The sequence below is a fragment of the Crocuta crocuta genome, unplaced genomic scaffold (assembly GCF_008692635.1).
Source record: "Crocuta crocuta isolate KB4526 unplaced genomic scaffold, BGI_CrCroc_1.0 scaffold197, whole genome shotgun sequence".
In the NCBI taxonomy this organism is placed as follows: Eukaryota; Metazoa; Chordata; class Mammalia; order Carnivora; family Hyaenidae; genus Crocuta; species Crocuta crocuta.
In genome coordinates this window covers 8,840,709-8,860,711 of record NW_027532002.1, presented here as the reverse complement: position 1 = coordinate 8,860,711, position 20,003 = coordinate 8,840,709, and the positions used below count along the sequence as shown (strand labels likewise).

The 20,003-nt window shown below is 42.9% G+C and overlaps 1 long non-coding RNA gene across 1 annotated transcript in view; it reads right to left on the bottom strand.

Moving 5' to 3' along the window:
• LOC144241026 (uncharacterized) overlaps positions 1 to 18,756 on the bottom strand; it is a 39,733-nt gene extending 20,977 nt beyond the window's left edge. Inside the window, exons 1-2 of the long non-coding RNA XR_013337940.1 lie at positions 18,624 to 18,756; positions 13,278 to 13,361 (exon numbers count right to left, since the gene is read on the bottom strand). This is a non-coding gene — a long non-coding RNA (uncharacterized LOC144241026). The remainder of the gene's footprint in view (positions 1 to 13,277; positions 13,362 to 18,623) is intronic.
• Between the last annotated feature and the right edge of the window lie 1,247 nt (positions 18,757 to 20,003).

Sequence of the window (20,003 nt, the reverse complement as noted above, 5' to 3'; positions counted from 1 at the left end):
ATCACTAGGCAATGGCTCACCGCTAACTAGGAGCTTTGGAGACCTGGTGGATCCGTCCAACCAGGCCTAACTGGGTGATTGTCAAAGCGCATCTGGACTGGAAGGGTCTTAGGAAGTCCCTTTATTTATGAGATGAAGAGACACATAACTTGCTCGGGATCATAACACAAATGAAGACTGGGGATGAAACTATAATTTAGCGCTCTTTGCTTCTCATCTAAGGCTCTTTCTCTACCTGTTACCATCATTCTTCATCTTTTTCCTTCCATAATGGGGGTACTCCATGTAGTTAACCTACCAGTTAACCTGTTCACCAATAAAGAGTGACCATGAAAAACTCTGGAGCATAAGCTCCTACAGACATAGCTTAAGTTCAACAGGTTGAGCTAACAAACTCCAGACTTCCACATACCCACCTGCTCCCAAGCCCAGCTCCTGGTGCTCTTAACAATGATCGCAGCCCTCTCTACATCTCTCCCAGTAGAAACCTTAGGATCCGACACCTTCTGCTCCTATATACACAGCCACAATGGGACATGAAGGCTGCCTTGATTTCCTCCAGGAATGAGCAATCGTTCATGGAGTGTTTCCTATCGGCTCCACACGGCTCCAAATCATAGCCTGTGGCCAGGAGAGCTGCCAGCTCCCTCAACAAAATTGGGAACTTTGTGGACCCCCCGAGGGGCCTTATTTATGATATCTCCCAGAGAAAGCAGACTGGGGCAATAATCGTCAAAGTAATATTTACCCCTTAATAACTGCCTATTTTTATACTGGTGTTAGAGGTTAATAGCAGTGTTATTTACTCCTCTGCCAAAAAGAACTGAAGGATGTGAAATGTAGCAGTCAATAAAGCCGAACAGTCAGATAAATAACATTCATATTATTTCCTGACAAATCCTTCTGCAACCCAGGGATATAAATAACTCTAAGAAAGCAGTTCCTGCATTACAAGTTTACTGATGTGTAAAATGTAATTTTAAAAGGAGCTTCAAACCCTAGAAGCATTGGATTCTATAACTATATACACCGGCAGACAGCCCCGCGATGTGTGCACACGTGTGCATGTACGTCCTGTGGTAGCACACCGGCACTCTCAGACGTGATTAGTATCTCGTACCCGGGCATTGTGGTGTCAGTGTGTGTGTAGCCATCTCTCTGCTTCTGTGCTCTGCCTGTCTCTGCTTTTCTTCCGACTTCACTGATGACCCTTTCTTAGTCTCCTTCTCTTACGCTCTTAAAGTTGGAGCGCACGAGGGCTGAGTCCTAGACCCAGGCTTTCTGCTCTAGCATCTTCCTCGGCGATCTCACCCATTCTCCCCGGCTGACTCACAAATGTGTGCCTCTGGTCCCCAATCTCCCTGCGCTCTAATTTTGATACGGTATGAACAGGCTCCTTGATTTTCACTTGGATGTATAATAGTCATCCCAGTTGTGGTCTGGCCAGGAGGTAGCTCTAAATTCCACCCCAAGCTCCGCTGTCTTCCACACGTCAGCAAATGGTACCACTTTCCATGCAGTTGTAGAATTAAAAACCTAGTAACTTTTTAATCCCTCTTTAATATCCATGTGCTCCCCACCTTGTGTCCAGTCCATGAGCAAGTCCTATAAACTTTTCCTTCAAAATATGTCTAAAATCCATCCAACCATCCACAGCCGTCTTCTTTTTTCTGTCTCCACCTCCCTCTCTGAGTTCAAGTGCACCATCTTTCTGACTGCTTTGCAAGCTTCCACTCCAGCTGCCTCATTCATTCTCCTCCCAGAACAGCAAGCTTTAAAATATATGAACTCAGATGTCTTTCTTTGGGCTGTAGGCCCTGTGACCTGGCCCTGTTCTTCCTTGACCTCCTCTCCTGTCTGCATCCCCTTCTTCATTGTCCTCTGGCCACAGTGTCTACCTCTTTGATCCCCAAACAGATCAAACACATTCCTTCTGCCCAGAATGCTCTGGAGCTGGTGTTCCCATGCTGTCCCCCTCCCCCTCCCCCTTGTCAGTCCACGAGCAGCTGTCTCTGGCTGTTCAACAGTCTGGTCTAAGTAGATGCACCACCACCCTGTATCACACCCTTCACATCATGCTCACTATTTTCTCCAAAGCACCCACCGTTGCTTAAAATAATGTTGTTCCTAGGTTTGCTTACATGTTTGTTATCTGTACTAGGATGTAACCTCCCCAAACGCAGGGCCTTTGTCGTCTTTACTGCTGTATATCCCAGGTCGAGGAAACAACCAGGCACACAGAGGGCACCTGTACACGTGTCCTAGAACTGCCATTGCAAAGTACCACAGATCTGGTGACTTAAACAACTAAAACTTATCGGTCAAGGGTCTAGAGGCCTTGAGGTCGAGATGTTAGCAGGATCGGTTCCTTCTAAGGCCCTTTCCTTGGCTTGTAGGTGGCCACCTTCTCCCTATATTTTCATGTGCCCTTCCCTCCGTACATGTTTATGCCCAAAGTTCCTTCTCTGCTAAGGACACTGATCATATTGGATTAGAGGCCACCCTAAAGACTTAATTTTAACTTAATTACCATTTTAAAGTCCCTATCCCCTGCTACAGTCACATTCTGAGGTATTGAGGGTGAAAGCTTCAACATAAAAGTTTTGGAGAGAGACACAATTCGGTCCATAATACCATCTAATAAAAACTAATAGCGATGATCATGAAAGCTAATATGATTGAGATATTACATGCTGGACATTGTTTCAAGTGGTTTTCCTGTATTACCTTAATCTTCACTATTAAGGTCAAGAATTAAGAATGTCCCCATTTTCCAGATGTGGAAGCTGAGACAGAGAAAATAGGTGACTTGCTGGAGGTCACAGGTTTTAAGTGGTGGAGCCTGTTTTCTTCTGGGACCTGTGTCCTTTCCTACTACCTTCCCCTTCTCCCCTTGTGTTTATAAGCTTCTGTTGAATGACTGGATAAAGGGGAAGCATGCATGGTATTCGGCTTGCTGTAAGCACATGGACACCAAAGCCTGAACCCAGGGGCCAAGAAGACCTCATTTATATCTTAGGCTCCCTTCTAAAAATGATTTTGAAACAAAATATACTAAAGGCCGTCTATACAATATCATTAGCAAAATAGAAATGAGAGAATCGAGAGAAAGAAAATGAAGAAGGAAGACACTTACAAATTATGAACATTAGTAGAGCTACTGAGGGGTACCTGGCTGGCTCAGTCGGTTGAGGGTCTGACTTTGGCTCAGGTCATGATCTCATGGTTCGTGGGCTTGAGCCCCGTGTCAGGCTCTGTGCTGACGGCTCAGAGCCTGGAAGCTGTTTCAGATTCTGTGTCTCCCTCTCTGTCTGACACTCTTCTGCTGACGCTGTCTCTCACTCTCTCTCAGAAATAAAACATTAAAAAAAATTTAATAGAGCTGCTGAGATTAAACACCAATTTTGGCTCTGAGATTCCTAGTTATTTTATTCAGAAAAAAAGCATACTGGTTCCTTGACAAGATAAAAGTTATTCTAGAGCTGAATTCTAGATACATGCCTCATACACTTGTATTATCCTGAGAGGGTCCCCATCCTTTTTTCCCTGCCCATTAGTGACCTTTTGAGATTTCACCCTTTCTCAGCTTGCTAATCCATTTGAAGTTAGGCCCTCACTGACTTTCCTCCTCTGCACCAGTTAGGTAGAAGAATGGCTGCTCCTCCCGCAGAAAGCCTCCAAAGTGCTGGAATGTTAACCACAGGGGAAGGAGTTCCCTCTCAAAGAGGGCGGCTGGGTGTATGCAGAGGAATGAAATCATCTTTTTCTTTTCTTTTTGAAATGAGGGTGGGAGTGGCCAGTTGAATGGTCCAAAGGGGAAGCTTCCCCTTTAAGAATCAGCTCCCCTGCCCCCCGCCCCCCAGGGACATTACAGGAGTGGACATTGCTGGTAAAACACCCAGGACAGCCGGGGCACATAGTAGCACTCAGTAAGTATTATTATACTAGTGGCTTAAGAAAAGTGTTCAGAACTCCTTGGGAATTCTCTAGTATTTTCTCTCTCTAGTCTTTTCAATAATAGGGACACAGAATAGATGTTCATTAAATAGTGGGATTCCTGGTTAAAAAAAAAAACAAATTAGAAGAACATTTCCAAAAGCATTTTAAAAATATGTATCTATAGCCTTAATAATGGTCATAAGCCCCGGTGCTAAGCCTCTATGATTTTACTCTAAGAGAGAGAGATGTGTGAAAAGATTATGAACAAAGATGTTCATTATGGAATTATTTGTGATAATGAAAACAAGAAATTAGGAGATTTAATTTGGGTAAATCCATACATGATATATCAAAAATTGGAGAAATCTGAGTAATACTATATACATGGTTCTGCAATTTATTCTTTTCCACTTAATGTATCTTGGTTTCCATGACAGCATCTGTAAGTCTACCATTTTTACCCAACTGCCCAATTTTTTATCATGAAAATTTTCTAATAAACAGAGTTTAAAGAATCATATGATGAGGGGTGCCTGGCTGGCTCAGTCAGTCGAGCATGTGACTCTTGAACTTGGGGTTGTGAGTTCAAGCCCCATGTTTACTTAAAAAAATGTTTTTAAGAATCATGATTATCTGCGTGTTCACTCTTTCAATTCTATAATTACCACATTATTAATATACTTTATTGTCAACTTGGCTTACATAAAACACCCAGTGCTCATCCCCACCACATTCTTTTTGAAGGACTATAGAGTTGGGGCGCCTGGGTGGCTTAGTCAGTTAAGCATCCAACTTTCGCTTAGGTCATGATCTCGCGGTTCGTGGGTTCGGGCCCCGTGTCGGGCTCTGTGCTGACTGCCAGCTCAGAGCCTGGAGCCTGTTTCAGTCTGTGACTCCCTCTCTCTCTGACCCTCCCCTGCTCACGCTGTCTCTCTCTCTCTCTCCTAGAAATAAATAAAACATTAAAAAAAATAAAAATAAAAGACTATAGAGTAGCCCATCCAAAGACAGACTATTTAACTTATTTCTTAATGATGTGTATTTATGTTTCTTCCAGTTTTTAAAAAAATTTTTAATGGTGTATTATTTTCTTTTTTTTAATGTTTTATTTATTTCTGAGAGAGAGAGAGAGAGAGAGAGAGGCGACATGAGCAGGGGAGGGGCAGAGAGAGAGGGAGACACAGAATCCAAAGCAGGACCCAGACTCTGAGCTGTCAGCACAGAGCCTGACACGGGGCTCGAACCCATGAACTGTGAGATCATGACCTGAGCTGAAGTCGGACGCTCAACTGACTGAGCCACCCAGGCGCCCCGTGTTTCTTCCAGTTTTTGGGGCTACACAGCACATCAATAATCATCATTGTGTATATATTGTTGTGTATGTATATACAAGTAGATCTGCAGTATAAATTCTTGGCGATGGGGACTGCTGAACCAGAAGATCTATGGATTCTAGAAGTTGGTATATATTGCCATGGGTCTTACCAAACAGGTTGTAAAAAGAGGGTAGGAGAACGCTTACTTCACTTCACATTTGCCAACATTGGGTATCATCAAGCATTTAAAATAGCTTCTAATTTCATGGATGAAAATGGTGTAACTCTCAGTCTGTTCAGGTTGTCGTAACAAACCATCACATTGGATGGCTTAAACAACAGCATTTATTTCTTCCAGTCCTGGAGGATGGAAGGCTAGACCACGGTGCTGGCATGGTTGAATTCTGGTGAAGGACTTTTTTCTGGCTTGCAGACAGCCACTTTCTCCCTGTGTCCTCAAGTGGCAAAGAGAAAGAGCAAGCTTTCTGTCTTCTTATAAGGACATTCTTCCCCTTATGAAGGCCCCACTCCTATGAGTTCATCTAAACCTAATCACCTCCCTTGACCCTTCTCCAAATACCATCACACTGGGGCTTAGGGATTGAACACAGGAATTTTGGGAAGATACAAACATTCTGTCCATAACAGTATCTCATTGTAGTTTTGTTTGTTTGTATTTGTGAATCTTTTATGTGTTTATTTGCCATTTGTACTTATTTTTCCATTAACTGCAGGATCACCTCCCTTATCCAATATTATCTTATTGATTAATAAGAATTTCTGAATTTTAGAGAAAATAGCCCTTCACCATATATATTGCAGACATTTTTTTAGATTTAGTCATTTGTCGGGGCGCCTGGGTCGCTCAGTTGGTTAAGCGTCCAACTTCGGCTCAGGTCATGATCTCGCTGTTTGTGGGTCCGAGCCCCGTGTCGGGCTCTGTGCTGACAGCTCATAGCTTGGAGCCTGTTTCAGATTCTGTGTCTCCCTCTCTCTCTGACCCTCCCTTCCTCATGCTGTCTCTCACTCAGAGATAAATAAAACATTAAAAAAAAAAAGAATTAGTCATTTGTCTTCTGATTCAGTTTATATGGATTTTTGTGCAGAGATTCTAAATGTTTGTATATTTAGGTTTATCAGTCTTTTTCTTTATGGCTTTTTGTCTCACTTAGAAAAGTCTTTCCTTCTTCAAGATTTACAAATTCAGGGGCAGACCTTTCTCCCTAATCTTGAGGCATGAAATTGTTACTTAAGTAGGTCATGAGAGTCATCTTTTCAGTATGAATTAAGCAATGTTTTTCTTTTTTCAAAAAAATTTTTAAAATGTTTATTCATTTTTTGAGAGACAGAGAGAAACAGAACATGAGCAGAGGAGAGGCAGAGAGAGGGAGACACAGAATCCAAAGTAGGCTCCAGGCTCTGAGCTGTCAGCATAGATCCTGACGCGGGGCTCGAACTCACTAACTGCGAGATCATGACCTGAGCCGAAGTCAGATGCTGAATCTACTGAGCCACCCAAGTGTCCCAAGCAATGTTTTTCTTAATTTACAACTACCAGAAGCTTTTGGCTTTGAATATAATAATGGTGGTGGAGACTGGAAAATTAGTGGTTTCCAAATCTTCACCAGGACTTATCCCCACAAGCCCTTCTCATGTTGTGTTAGACACTTGGTAAGTATCATGCCGCTTATACTGTTCTAAGCCAGAGGTCCCCAAATCTTTTCTTGATGGTAGCTACTTTTGATTTCTCTGAAATCTTCAGAGAAGGCAGGGAAGGAAATGCATCTGTGTGTGTGTGTGTGTGTGTGTGTGTGTGTGTGTGTGTGAGAGAGAGAGAGAGAGACAGACAGACAGACAGACACAGAGACAGACAAGAAAGACAGGAGTAGGGGCAGGGTAGTTATAGAGATCTGATGACTACTCCCCCCTCTGCCTGAAGTCCGCAAAATCAGGGCAGAGAGAATGATCAAGCAGGTTAGGGAGAGAAGGGGGGAAACTACGGAAAGGCTCTAGGGAATTGGCATGCGCAGGCTACTGTGGACATTGACCCGGGAAGGCTTGGAGCCCTATTAGTTGCAAACATCAGAGCTTTTAAGAACAAATTCTGCTGAGGTATTCTTGGTATAGCATGTCCCATTCTAGAGATTTCGGGCGGGTACAATCAGTCATCATGTAGCACTTCATCACCGTCTCTTCTGCAAATTTCTGAGAATAAAAAGAATTGGCTGAAAAAACTCCTAACATCTCCATCGGGTTGCAATCAGTGAATACAGTAAGTGCAGAGGGTTGATGACTGTTTGCAGAGTATGTTATTTTATATATCTTGTGGGAGAGGTTGAGAGGATTCTGTTTAAAAAGGCTGCTCTAATAAATGATTTACCAGGGCAGCCAGAGATCAAAGAAATTGCTCAGAAATTGCATCTCAGGGCACCTAAAATGGTAAGTTTATGGAAGTCCCCAGAACCCCAAACCTTTTATGACTTTTATATTAGCTAGCCACTAAATTTTCAAAGCAGTGTGACTGCTGTGGGTTTTAATAAGAGCTGCGTGTTTGACCCCTCCTCCCTTCAATAAATGTAATGGTGATACTGCTGAGACATTTTGAAAATATGGCAAATGTCACGGAAGATATAGCGCGAGCAAGGCTCAGGCTGGATGGTGGAAATTTTAAATTCTGATGAGAAAAAAATTGACCGGAGACAAATCCCACACACCTTGTAACAAAACAATAGGAATGCTGCCTCGGACGTAGTGTGTTAGTTGGATTCTAAGTGTAAGAACATTGAGAGGAGGCTAAGAAGCTCCCGAGGTTGGAAACTGAATTTACAGATGTCACACAGTCTTGGCATTGATTACTCTTGCTTACAATTCAACAATTAGACAAATTTCCCAGCACCCTCCGGGCTTGGGAGAGTTCCTCTAGGGTTAACTGGTGTGTCTTGTCCCACACAAGCCAGGTCTAGTTGGAAATGGAGACTGAAAATGGGGAACCAAAACCAGGTAGGAGAGTGGTTTTCAAAGTGTATCCCAAGGACCCTGAGATCCCTCTGGATGGTATGTAAGGCCAAAACTATTTTCATAATAATACTATGGTCTGTTTCTGTTTTTTATTCTCATTCTCAAATGGGTGACCACTAAGAGGACTGAGGAAAGAATCACCTCGCTGAACACTGTTTGAATTGCAGGATAATGAGCAAATATGGTGGTGGTTTTAAGCCACAGAGCTTTAGGGTGGTTTGTTCAGCCATACATAATTGGAATAGATATGTCAAGGATGCACGTTGATTCTGCTGGTATTGGTGATCTGGGGTTTTCGACCATCTGGCGACCTAGTCCGGGTGTCGCTGTGGAGAACACATGTAGGGATTACTCACAGGGACAGAGATCAGATGACTGATTTCCTGACATGTTGATAGCTCCAATCAGAAAGTGAGGCTACCAGCCCAGTCATGGTCCGCCCATCATAGACAGAGCCAAAGACAATTCCTGACACTTGAAGGAAACTTCTTTTGATGAATAACTTTAAAGAGACTCATAGCAGTGATGACCATGATGATGATGATAAGGATCAAGGCGATGATGGTGCCAATGGCAGTGATGATTGCATAGCAAGGATGGAACTTGGTCCAGGGATTCTAGAGTCTTGAACCAGGAGGAATGACTACTGGGGATAACATATTGTAATGGAGAGAGTATAGGTTTTGGTATCAGAAAACCTGGTCAAGTCCTGGCTTCGTAATCTTGGAAGTCAAGCCTCTCATCTGAAGTTCAATTTCCTAATTGTCAAAATGGGAATAACTGTACTCCTTGCCCTTCCTCCTGACAAAATTTTCATGAAGGTCAAGTAAGAGTATGTGAAAGTATTCTATAAACTGTAAAAGACTATGCAAAAGGGAAGCATATGTAGATAAGAGATATGAGATTGTTGCTAAAAGGAATATTTCTTCTACTTAAGCAGTTCTGAGAAAACACAGAGCCGATGATTAAAGACCTTTGTGCAAGAAGTTTTTGAGTTTGCTTGTGGGAGTTTACTTAGCTTGCTGCCCCATACAGCTGCTAGCCAGGCTCAGCAAATAAATACAAGTTTCTGCTGTCTGCAGCGTGTGGCATTTTCTTTTCTGTTTACCAGCATCATATAGAAGCCAGTCAATATTTCCTAGACATTCAGGTCTGTGCTAGGAATTGAGGATAGGGATGAAGAAGAAAAAGTAAGTCCTTCCTTTCCAGCCTGTTGGTGGTAGGCAGACTAATGGTGTCCCAAAGATGTCCATGTCCAAATCCCTGGAACCTATGACTATGTTAGGCTATATGGCGAAGGAGAATTAAGGCTGTCAATGGAATTATGGTTGCCCTTGTGATGGGGAGATTACCCTGGGTTATCCAGGTAGGGCTAGTGTGATTACAAAGTCCTTGAAAGTGGGAGAGGGAGGCAGAAGATGGAGAAGTAGAGAGACGGCAGTGTGAGAAGCCCAGTGTTGCTGGCATGGCAGATGGAGGAAAGGGTCATGAGGCAAGGAATGTGAGCAGCCTCTAGAAGCTAGAAAAGACAAGGGAATGGATGCTCCCCTAGAGCTTCTAGAAGGAATGCCATCCTACCAACATCTTGCTTTTAGTCCAGTGAAACCCATTTCATATTTCTGATGTCCAAAACTATAAGATAATACATTTGTATTGTTTAAGCCACTACCTTTGTGGTAATTTGTTATGGCAGCACTGAAAAACTAATATATTGCCCGAGAGCCTCCTAGGCAAGCTACCTTTGTGAGAGGACCGAGCAAAAGAATGGGGAGTCTGACTGAATGTCACACATGATGTCAATGGAATTTTAGTTCCATTTGTCATGATAAATTCGAAGACCTAAACCAGCAGGCAACAAGTGAGGTCTGCAAATTTTCCCATTTGGGGAGCTATAGTTGCATGCGCAGGAAGTATATCGGTACCAGTGGCCAAGCTGTATACAACTTATTGTCTGGCATTGATATATTGGCTCATCTAGTTTATGTCTGTCTTCCCCTCACTAGAATAGAAGCTTTGTCAGGGTCACTGCTATAGCTTCTGTGCTTAAGATAATTCCTGGGTCCTAGTAAGTGCTCAGTAATTTTTTATTAACAAATTCACTCATTTAACAAATCTTAAGACCATGCATCAAGATGAGAAAAAAAGGTTAATTGTAGGCAGAGAAATGTATCTGTTTGGTTAGCTGTTGGATCTCTGTGCATAGAACACAGTGTACCTGTCTTAAGCATTTGTTAAATGGATGAATGAATGACTTAAAGGAATGAATGATATAAAGAATGAAACACAAATGCCCCTTGCTCTTGGGGAGTCCGTGGTCTATGGACTTTGGTTTCAGATTTGTCAATACATCCACGTACACCATTGGATTTGTTTTCCTCCTCAAAATTTCCAAAAATTGGCAATGCTTTGTCAAGTCAATGTGTTGTGGGGAAGGAGAGGTGAAGGCAGGGAGAGGAGGTGGGGAAATAGAACGGGGTTCTTTTTCATTGTTTTTAATTTTTTTAATGTTTATGTTATTTTTGAGAGAGAGAGAAAGAGAGAGAGTGAGAGCACGAGTGGGTTAGACAGAGACAGAATCTGAAACAGGCTCCAGGCTCTGAGCTGTCAGCACAGAGCCCTACACGGGGCTCGAACCCATGAACTCTGAGATCATGACCTGAGCTGAAGTCGGATGGTTAACTGACTGAGCCACCCATTCTAAGTTGATATTTTTTGCCAAGTAATGTGGGGGCTCATAAATACTCAATGTAGAGGGTTTTCTGAAACAATGGATTTTTTTTATCATTACTGTCCATTATTTGTAATTTTACCACATTATATGCTCAGTGTAACCGAATTGAGAAGCAACAGATCCTCAGTTCTCCTGCCTCCTCAGCTCTGCTCCAACACCTCAGAGGAAACCACTGTTAAGAGCTTGGTATATAATCCCCCCCTTCAACTACCTTAATAGATGACTCATTTTCAGAACTGCTTTTAAATAATTATAGGCCTAGGCCTTGATATGCTACAAAATTGCTGAGAAAAATATTTTAAAACATATACTGAGAATAATCTGAGAGACAGCCGTGTAACAGAAATCCCTAGATGGGAAAAATTGTTTTTAAATTGCTGTGATTTGTACAATAACTGGGTTTCCCATGCTCTATATTTTTGTCCCTTTAAAGTTTTTAGTATCTTGAATTTGGAGCCCTAAGCCTATCTGCCTGAGAGAATTAACAAATGAGACTCTATTACTATATTGAAAAAGTTTTCTTGACGTAGGAATGATATTTTTGTTGAAAGTTATATAAAGCACTTTGAAGAATTTTGTGTTTTTCTCAAAGGGAGGTCAGGTTATCAGTCACTATAGAAGAGCCTAATGCTTCTCACTCGTGATTGACATTGACTGAAACCCAGAAGAAAGACAAGTGAGCAAACCAGGACTGAACCCAGTCAGTGCTCTGAGGGCTGTCCTTGAACTTCTCTGTCACTTATATTCCCTCCTAACCCCGTTAAAGGTTAGGCTTAAAGAATTTAAACATTTAAAGAATAGGTTTATGCTGTAAAAATAATCAGCACTTGCATATCACTCCACTTACAAAGTGATTTCTTACCTATTTTCTTATTTGATCCTTGAACTTCCCGAGATATGTGCTCTTGCAGTGACTCATTTTTTCTTTTTAATATTTTAAATGTTTTATTTATTTCAGAGAGAGAAAGACAGCGTGAGCAGGAGGGTCAGAGAGAGAGGGAGACACAGAATCTTAAGCAGGCTCTAGGCTCTGAGCTAGCTGTCAGCACAGAGCCCGATGCGGGGCTTGAACCCACGGACCGTGAGATCATGACCTGAGCAGAAGTCGGACACTAAACCGACTGAGCCACCCAGGTGTCCCTCTTGTGGTGACTCTTAACTTTCATTTCTCGGAGGAAGAAGCTGAAGCTCAGTGAGCGTAAATGTGACTTGCCCATGGTCATATGGTCAGTGAGCAGCAACGCTACATCCTTCAAATCTCTTGCCTTATCCTCAAAGCCATGTTGACTCCAGATAAGCAACCCCAGGCCCTAACCTCTTGACATTGTCCTTAAAACCCTTAACAGCTTGTAAGGGAAAATTAGGCAAGGTAATTTGTGATTTTCTCATGCAGCCAATGCAAAGTGTCCCATGCCTCTAAGGTGTCTTCAGAGATGCGGAATGGACTTGCGTGAGGGAGAGTAACCAGAATGTGCACGTGGCCTGCATCTGACTCCCCGCCATCCCGGAGCCGAGCCCTGACCAGGGCCCTGGACACTGTGCTCTGCATGAGCCCAAGGCCTCAAGAAGGCACAGAGATTTCCCACAGCATGTCTGCCAGCACCACCCACCCTGGTGTCTCTCTTCCCTTGGTCTGCCCCTTGTCCATACTACCCTTGCAGCCGGCCAGAAAGGCAGGTGAGGGCAGAGGCACTCTAGAAACTTTCCAAGGCTTTATTGAATTTAATGCTGGTCTGGTTAGAGGGAAGGCCTAAAGTTAAGACCTGCAGGCCATGCTGGAAGGTGTGTCAGGCTTTAGGCTTCAAGCGGTCTGGCTCATTAGCTCTATTTGTGCACACGGCTGAGAGCAAAGCATTATGGGAATGACTTACTGTGAATAAATTTGAGATGGGGTCAGAGAGAGCTGACTTTGAATCCTGCGTTTGCCACCAAATAGCTAGAACCATCCTAAGCTTTGAGATTCCTTTTTATCACGGAGGTGAAATGGAAGTAGTATTATTTGCTATTCCTGATATTTAAGGTTAAAACGACCCAATGAAAAAGGGTTTGTGAGAGCACTTTAAAAACTCTAAAGTACCAAAAATAACATCTGTTTGAGTTTTTGGTGTTGGGGGTGGTTTGTCTTCCACATAGAAATCTCTGTTCATAAAACTTTTCCACAGCACAGGGACACTGATACAAACACATGGCTCCTCCCCATTTCTTCATCATCTGGGTGCTCCTTTAGACAGCTCACCAGGAAACTTCTTACTTCTCCTTTTCCCTGTACTTACTTGACTCCTTTCCCTGATGACGTATCTTAGCGCCAAACTTTACTCCTTCTTCCCAAGTAGTCTGAAGAGACCTTGACAGAGACCCTGTTAAAGGATGGGAAAGTAACTACAGGGTGAAAATGAAGCCTCCCTTCTGTTCCTCCTAATTTTAGCAACATCGTTCAGATTGTGAATCTGACAGTTACTAACGTTGAGGTCTATGTCAGGGACTGGATTTTTGCCCCCCACCCATATGTATTTTCTCTTCTTCTATAATTACAGAGCTTTTAGCTGGGAACATGGCTGCTGAATTAAAGAGCACGTTTCCCAGCCTTCTATAGGTGTGGCCACATGACTAAGTTCTGGCCAGTGGGAATCAAGGAAAAGTGATGTGTGCAAATTCTGGGATTTAGGCTTAATGGCAAGGAGCACAAACCCTCCTCTCCTTTGTCCCTCCCTGCTGGGTGGGATGCTGATGTGGAAGTGTTGTTGGAACAGTCATCTCATACCACAAGATGGAGGCCATGTGTTAAGGAGGGTCAATAAGACACTGGGAGCAGCCTGGGTCTCCGACCCTGCTAAGCCACCCTACCTTTGGCATAAGAGAGAGAAATGCATTTTTCTCTGGTTTAAGCCACTATATTTGTGGGTGTCTTGTGATAGTAGCCTGACATATATCTGAACAGAGATTATAAGACAAATCGTTTGAAGTCTACAACTTCATTCTTCTTGAGCTTGGGAAGTTCCGTGTCTGCTCTAGATCTTGATCTAAAATAGGAAAAACTCACAGGTGTTCTCCTATGGCTTCCTCTGTCTGTGTCGGTGTTCACTCTTATCACTACTGTTGTTACCGCCATTAACATTGCTTTAAATAAGCCATGGGATATAAGCACGAGCATAAGTTGGACCTCATCAAAATGTAAACCTTTTGTGCATCAAAGGACATTATCATGAAAGTGTGAAGACAACCAACAGAAAGGGAGAAAATATTTGTAAGTCATGTATCTGATAAAAGTCTATCGTCCAGAATACGTCTAGAATATGTAAGGAATTCTTGTAACACGACAACAGAAAGATAAATGACCCAATTAAAAAGTGGGTAGAGAACTTGAATAAACATTTATTTCTCCAAAGAAGATATACCAATCAATGGCCACCGAACCCACCATCATTAGTCACTAAGGAAGTGCAAATCAAAATCATGGTGAGATGCCACTAAAATGGCTAGAATTTTCTTTCTTTTTTAAAAAATTTTTAAAATGTTTTGTTTATTTCTGAGAGAGAGAGAGAGAGAGAGACAGTGTGAGCAGGGGAGGGTCAGAGAGAGAGGGAGCTATAGAATCTGAAATAGGCTCCAGGCTCTGAGCTGGCTGTTAGCACAGAGCCCAGCACGGGGCTTGAACCCATGAACTGTGAGATCATGACCTGAGCTGAAGTCAGATGCTTAACTGACTGAGCCACCCAGGCGCCCCTGGAATTTTCTTAAAAGGGGAATGAGCAAGTGTTGGCTAGGATATGGAGAAATTGGGAGTTCTTGAACATTGATGGTGGGAATGAAAGGTAGTTAGCTGATGTGGGAAACAGTCGGGTGGTTCCTGAAACAGTTAAACACAGAGTTACTGGCTCTCCTACTCCTAGAACTGAAAACAGGTACTCAAACAAATGCAGGTACACGCATGTTTATACCAGCATTATTCACAAGCCAAAAGGTGGAAACGATGCAAATGCCCATCAGTGGATGGGTGGATAGACGCACGGTGACATACACCTTCAACAGAATATTCTTCAGCCATAATAAGGAACGAAGTACCGACACATGGATGAACCTCAAAAGCATCAGGCTAAATGAAAGCAGACACAAAAATGTCTCGTGTTGTCTGATTCCATTTATAGGAAATATCTAGAATGGGTAAATTCATAGAGACAGAAAGTTGACTGGTGATTGCCAGGGGACCTGGGGAAGAGGACTAGGGAGAGGAAATCTATGATGGGGTTTCGTTTGGGGATGATAGAAATGTTTTGGAATGAGATAGGTATGATAGCTGCCCAACATTCTGAATGCACTAAATGCCATTGAATGGTTCACTTTAAAATTAAAATATCTAATGTTGTTACGTGAGTCTCACTTCACTTAAAGAAAAAAAAAAAGGCCATACGGCCCCAAAGCAATAGTAGTGTTGTTTGTTTCCAGAAAGGCCTCTGACAGTGCAGGGGTCTGCTTGAAACAAGAATGTGAACCATCTAAGCAACTAAGCCACTAAGGAGCATGTCTCATCCCCGAGAAGCAAATGTTGTTCTTCTTCCCAGCCGTTCATTAGGCTCTAACCTGCTCCTTGTCAGGTAGCAATAGTGGTACCTGTATCCAGGGAACGGGGGTGCCCTTGTTCTTCCTGATTTCTTATTTATCATGTTAATGAGAACATGACCATAGCTCTGAGGCAGAAACTCCAAGATGGGCACTCGGGCTATGTTTAGTGGCCGGTGGTCTGCACAGGGTGGTATGGAGGGACTCCCACTAACAGGTCTGGTTTCAAACCCAGCTTTGTCCCACACTTGCTCCATATTCTTGAGAAAGTCAGTTATTCTGAGACTGAGCTTTCTCACTTTAAAATGGGACTAGGGGCACCCGAGTGGCTCAGTCGGTTAAGCGTCCAACTCCTGATTAAGCTCAGGTCATGATCTCATGGTTTGTGGAATCAAGCCCTGAATAGGGCTGTGTGCCGACAGCACAGAGCCTGCTTGGGATGCTCTCTCTGCCTCTCCCTCTGCCCCTTCCTTGCTCTCTCTCTCTCTCTCTCAAAATAAATAAATACACCTTAAAACATACAAAAATAAAATGGGACTAAATAATATTCTCCGTATTTCATTTCAATATCTAGAAACTGATTGCTTTTCAACACCTCTCTTGCTGCCACCGTGGTTCAACTCAATGTTCTCTCTTCCTTGGTGAATGTGACGGTCTCCTAACTAGTGTCCCTCCTGTCTTTGCCTTCTTTCTTACCAACTGTGATGCTGCATAAGACTGGTCCTTTCCAGCATATGTCAGACTCTGTCACTCCTCTGCTCAAAACCCTCAAGAGCCCTCATCTCATCGGGGGAAAAGCCAGGTCTTAACATTGGCCTTCAGGGTCCTCCACTGCTTCCACTCAGACCTTATTTCTTGCCATCAGCCTTCTGGCTCCCTCTGCTCTACACCCAGTGCTCCTTTCAAGTTCTCTTTGTACTTGTTCTCTCTGCCTACAAGGTTGTTCCTGCCCTTAGCAACTCCAGATCTCTGTCAAATGTCATCTAACCAGTGAGGTCTTCCCACTCTGTCACTCCCTATTCCCCTACCCTGCTTACTTTCTGTTTAATATTACAATTACAATTAGCACCATTCATCATTTAACACCAAACATATTTTTGTTCATTCATTTGTTTCTTTTTACTTTTAAAAAAATGTTTATATATTTTTTTTGAGAGAGAGAGACAGAGTGCAAGCAGGGGAGGGGCAGAGAGACCCAGAATGTGAAGCAGGCTCCAGGTTCTGAGCTGTCAGCACAGAGCCCCATGTGAGGTTCAGATTCACAAACCGCGAGATCATGACCTGAGTCGAATCAGATGTTTAACCGATTGAGCCACCCAGGGGCCCCATCACTCATTTGTTCTTTACTTGTCTCCCCCTAAAATGTAAGTTTCATGAGCTGTTGTTTTGTTCACTGCTGTATCCAGAGTGCCTGGAATAATGCCTGGAACATAGTAAATGGTTTATAAATGTTTACTGAGTGAATGAATGGACGAATGAAAGACTGAGTTCTTTGAAGATAAGGCGATAAATGTGCAAGTATTATACAAATGTACAGTATTTTCTTATTTGTATCAAAATGAAATTCATCTCAACAAGGTCTATATCAGTAGGACTTGTGATGGAGAAAGTAAATAACAAAAATGAAAATTTTCACCATTCGGAAAACTTTCATGAACCCCAAAGGATATTTTAAGATCTGATACAGCCTCCGTTTTTAGCCCCTCATCATTAGTAATATTCCCAGAACTCATTTTATCAACCTTAGTGGAATGAACTTCAGAGGAACGGCTTCCTGATACGAGTGAGTTGAAGGAGCCTGTGTACTTCATAGCCTGTGTGGGATTTTACGGACATATCAAATTGGCTTTTTATTTGCTACAGCAAAATTAAATTAGGAATGGAAGTAATTTGGTTCGATGAAAATAAAAAAACTAAGCTCAAAGTAGGGGGAAAAAGGCCAAATCACACAGAGGTCGGGGCTGCCAGGAAGGTTCCTCTTAAAGTCTTATAAATAGAAGGTAATTTCTAAAATGTCAAGGGTTTCTCGGCTCAATTAAAATTATTTGTAGCACAAATGGTTGAGACCAGGGAGTGCTTTACACCATGGAAATGCAGTAACAAGAATAATAAGCAACTAGGCTATTGTCGTTTGGGAGAAGTCTTATTTAAATGTTGAAGAATTTCAATCATGTCGGATGTCAGAAAGGGCCAGTTATAAAGGGAAGTGGGGCTGTTTGCCCTCACATTCCTTTCCTCCTGCTCTCGCTTAGAAATAGGAAACAGCCAAGAGCCATTTTGCAATCGAAACAACTTCATTTCCCATGTCCATTTGGAAGAAAGAGCCATAACTCAAGGCACACACATTTAGGACAGATTGGGGAGGGCTGTGATGCTGCAGCCGTGAGCTAAGAGCATATAACTTCTTTCTAAATGTGTTTTGGACTCGGTGGCTGTCATCTACTAAAGGATGAATTTTGCGAATATTATGAACTTATCCATTTGGGAAGCAAAAACAAATATCGGATAGACCCAGCTTTTGTCATAGATAAATAGTTCGTTACATAGCAAGCCCAGGAGTGTTCTGAGCAACCTTGCAAAGTCCGATGAAGTGTCAGTTCAAGCCAGAGGCGTTATCATTTATTGTCAGCATGGACTGTCACCACTTACGGCCATAATCGGAAAAATTACTGATGATTGATAAGGACGGCAACAATGATTACTCTTGCAATAAGCTTAATTAAAATAACGAAGTGTTACTGCATGTGACTGAGTTGTGGCACGGGTGAGGTAATGTGTATGTGCCACAAAGAAGTCACCAGCCAGTGTGGCGTTCGTATTTCAATCCTGACACAATGGGGAAGAATTGTATGTGACTCCCACGGCATCCTCCCTTCCCACTTGGGCCCGAAGTTGCTCATCCCTCCCGCACACATAATTGCTGGAAGAAATGCAGTGGTAAGAGATCATTTCATCTGATGGTCGGGACCGTCTCCTCCTGGTTGGCCTTCCCATGGAGCGGCTCCCCAAACTCATAGAGGTGACAGGTGAAGCTACCTGCTTTCCCACCGCTGGTCACCTACCCACTCAAAGGTGAGAGAAATGCTGCTGACCTCCTGGCCCATGCGCTCAGAAAGTTCGTTTTTCTTCCAGAGCTTCTTGCTGCTTCCTTTTCCTCGAAAAAGGTTCCTCCAGCATGGGGGATGTGGGGGAGACAGGAGGAGAAAGAATAAAAACCATTGAGGGACTTAGGAGCCGCTCAGAAGACCAGCCTCAGACCCAGTTCTGTGTCCATTTCATATAATTGGCAAGGGCCTTAAAAACCCAAACAGCTCTCATCCAGTGTGGGAAGATCAAAGGGACATTTACCTACTCACTTAGCTTAGAAAAAATAAAACACCCAGTGCGAATTGTGGGCTTTTAACTATCTTGTGAGACCAAAAACCTAATCAGAGTGCCGAGGACTATAAACATGTAGGAAGGGAAGCAGACAGTCATTAAAATCTGATTATGAGCCCAGCAGCGCTGATAGGGCCTGATGGCCCACCTTCCTGCAGAGGAATCCGGTGAGAGAGCAGGGCGAGTGAGCAACATTGGCCTTGAATGTCTTTCCTTCACATATAGGAGAATCTGGAGCCATATAGGCCATGACAACTTGCCTCCTTTCTTTTTTTTTTTAAATTAAAAAAATTTTATTTATTTTTGAGAGAGAGAGAGAGAGAGAANATTGGCCTTGAATGTCTTTCCTTCACATATAGGAGAATCTGGAGCCATATAGGCCATGACAACTTGCCTCCTTTCTTTTTTTTTTAAATTAAAAAAATTTTATTTATTTTGGAGAGAGAGAGAGAGAGAGAGGGAACGCAAGACGGGGAAAGGCAGAGAGAGAGGGAGACACAGAATCCAAAGCAGTCTCCAGGATCCAAGGTGTCAGCACAGAGCCTGATGCAGGGCTCGAACTCACAAACTGCAAGATCGTGACCTGAGCCGAAGTAGGACACTTAGCTGACTGAGCCACCCAGGGGCCTCAACTTGCCTCCTTTCAAGAGAAAAACTGGCCTCTTTTTTTCATGGAATTTTTTTCCTTCTTCTCACTCACAAAACTGTATGTATATCAATCACAGAGAAAAGCAAACCCTCGCATAGCACATCAGAGCAACTCGCTCTGGCTGTTGGGAACTGGGATTTATTTCATTTATCCAGCAAATATTTATTGAGCATTTACCATATGCCAGGATCTGTTCTGGGTGCTGAGACACAACAATAACAAGACAGACAGAGATCCTTGCCCTATTAGAGCTTACGTTCTAGTAGAGAGAGATAGGCAACAAACCCATATGCAAAATATGTGTATGTTGGACAGGGAAATGTATCATAGAGAATAAGGATAGAAAGTACGTGTGGGGTGGGCTTCAGTTTTAGATAGCACAGCCTCAAAAGACTACACAGAGGAGGGGGCACTT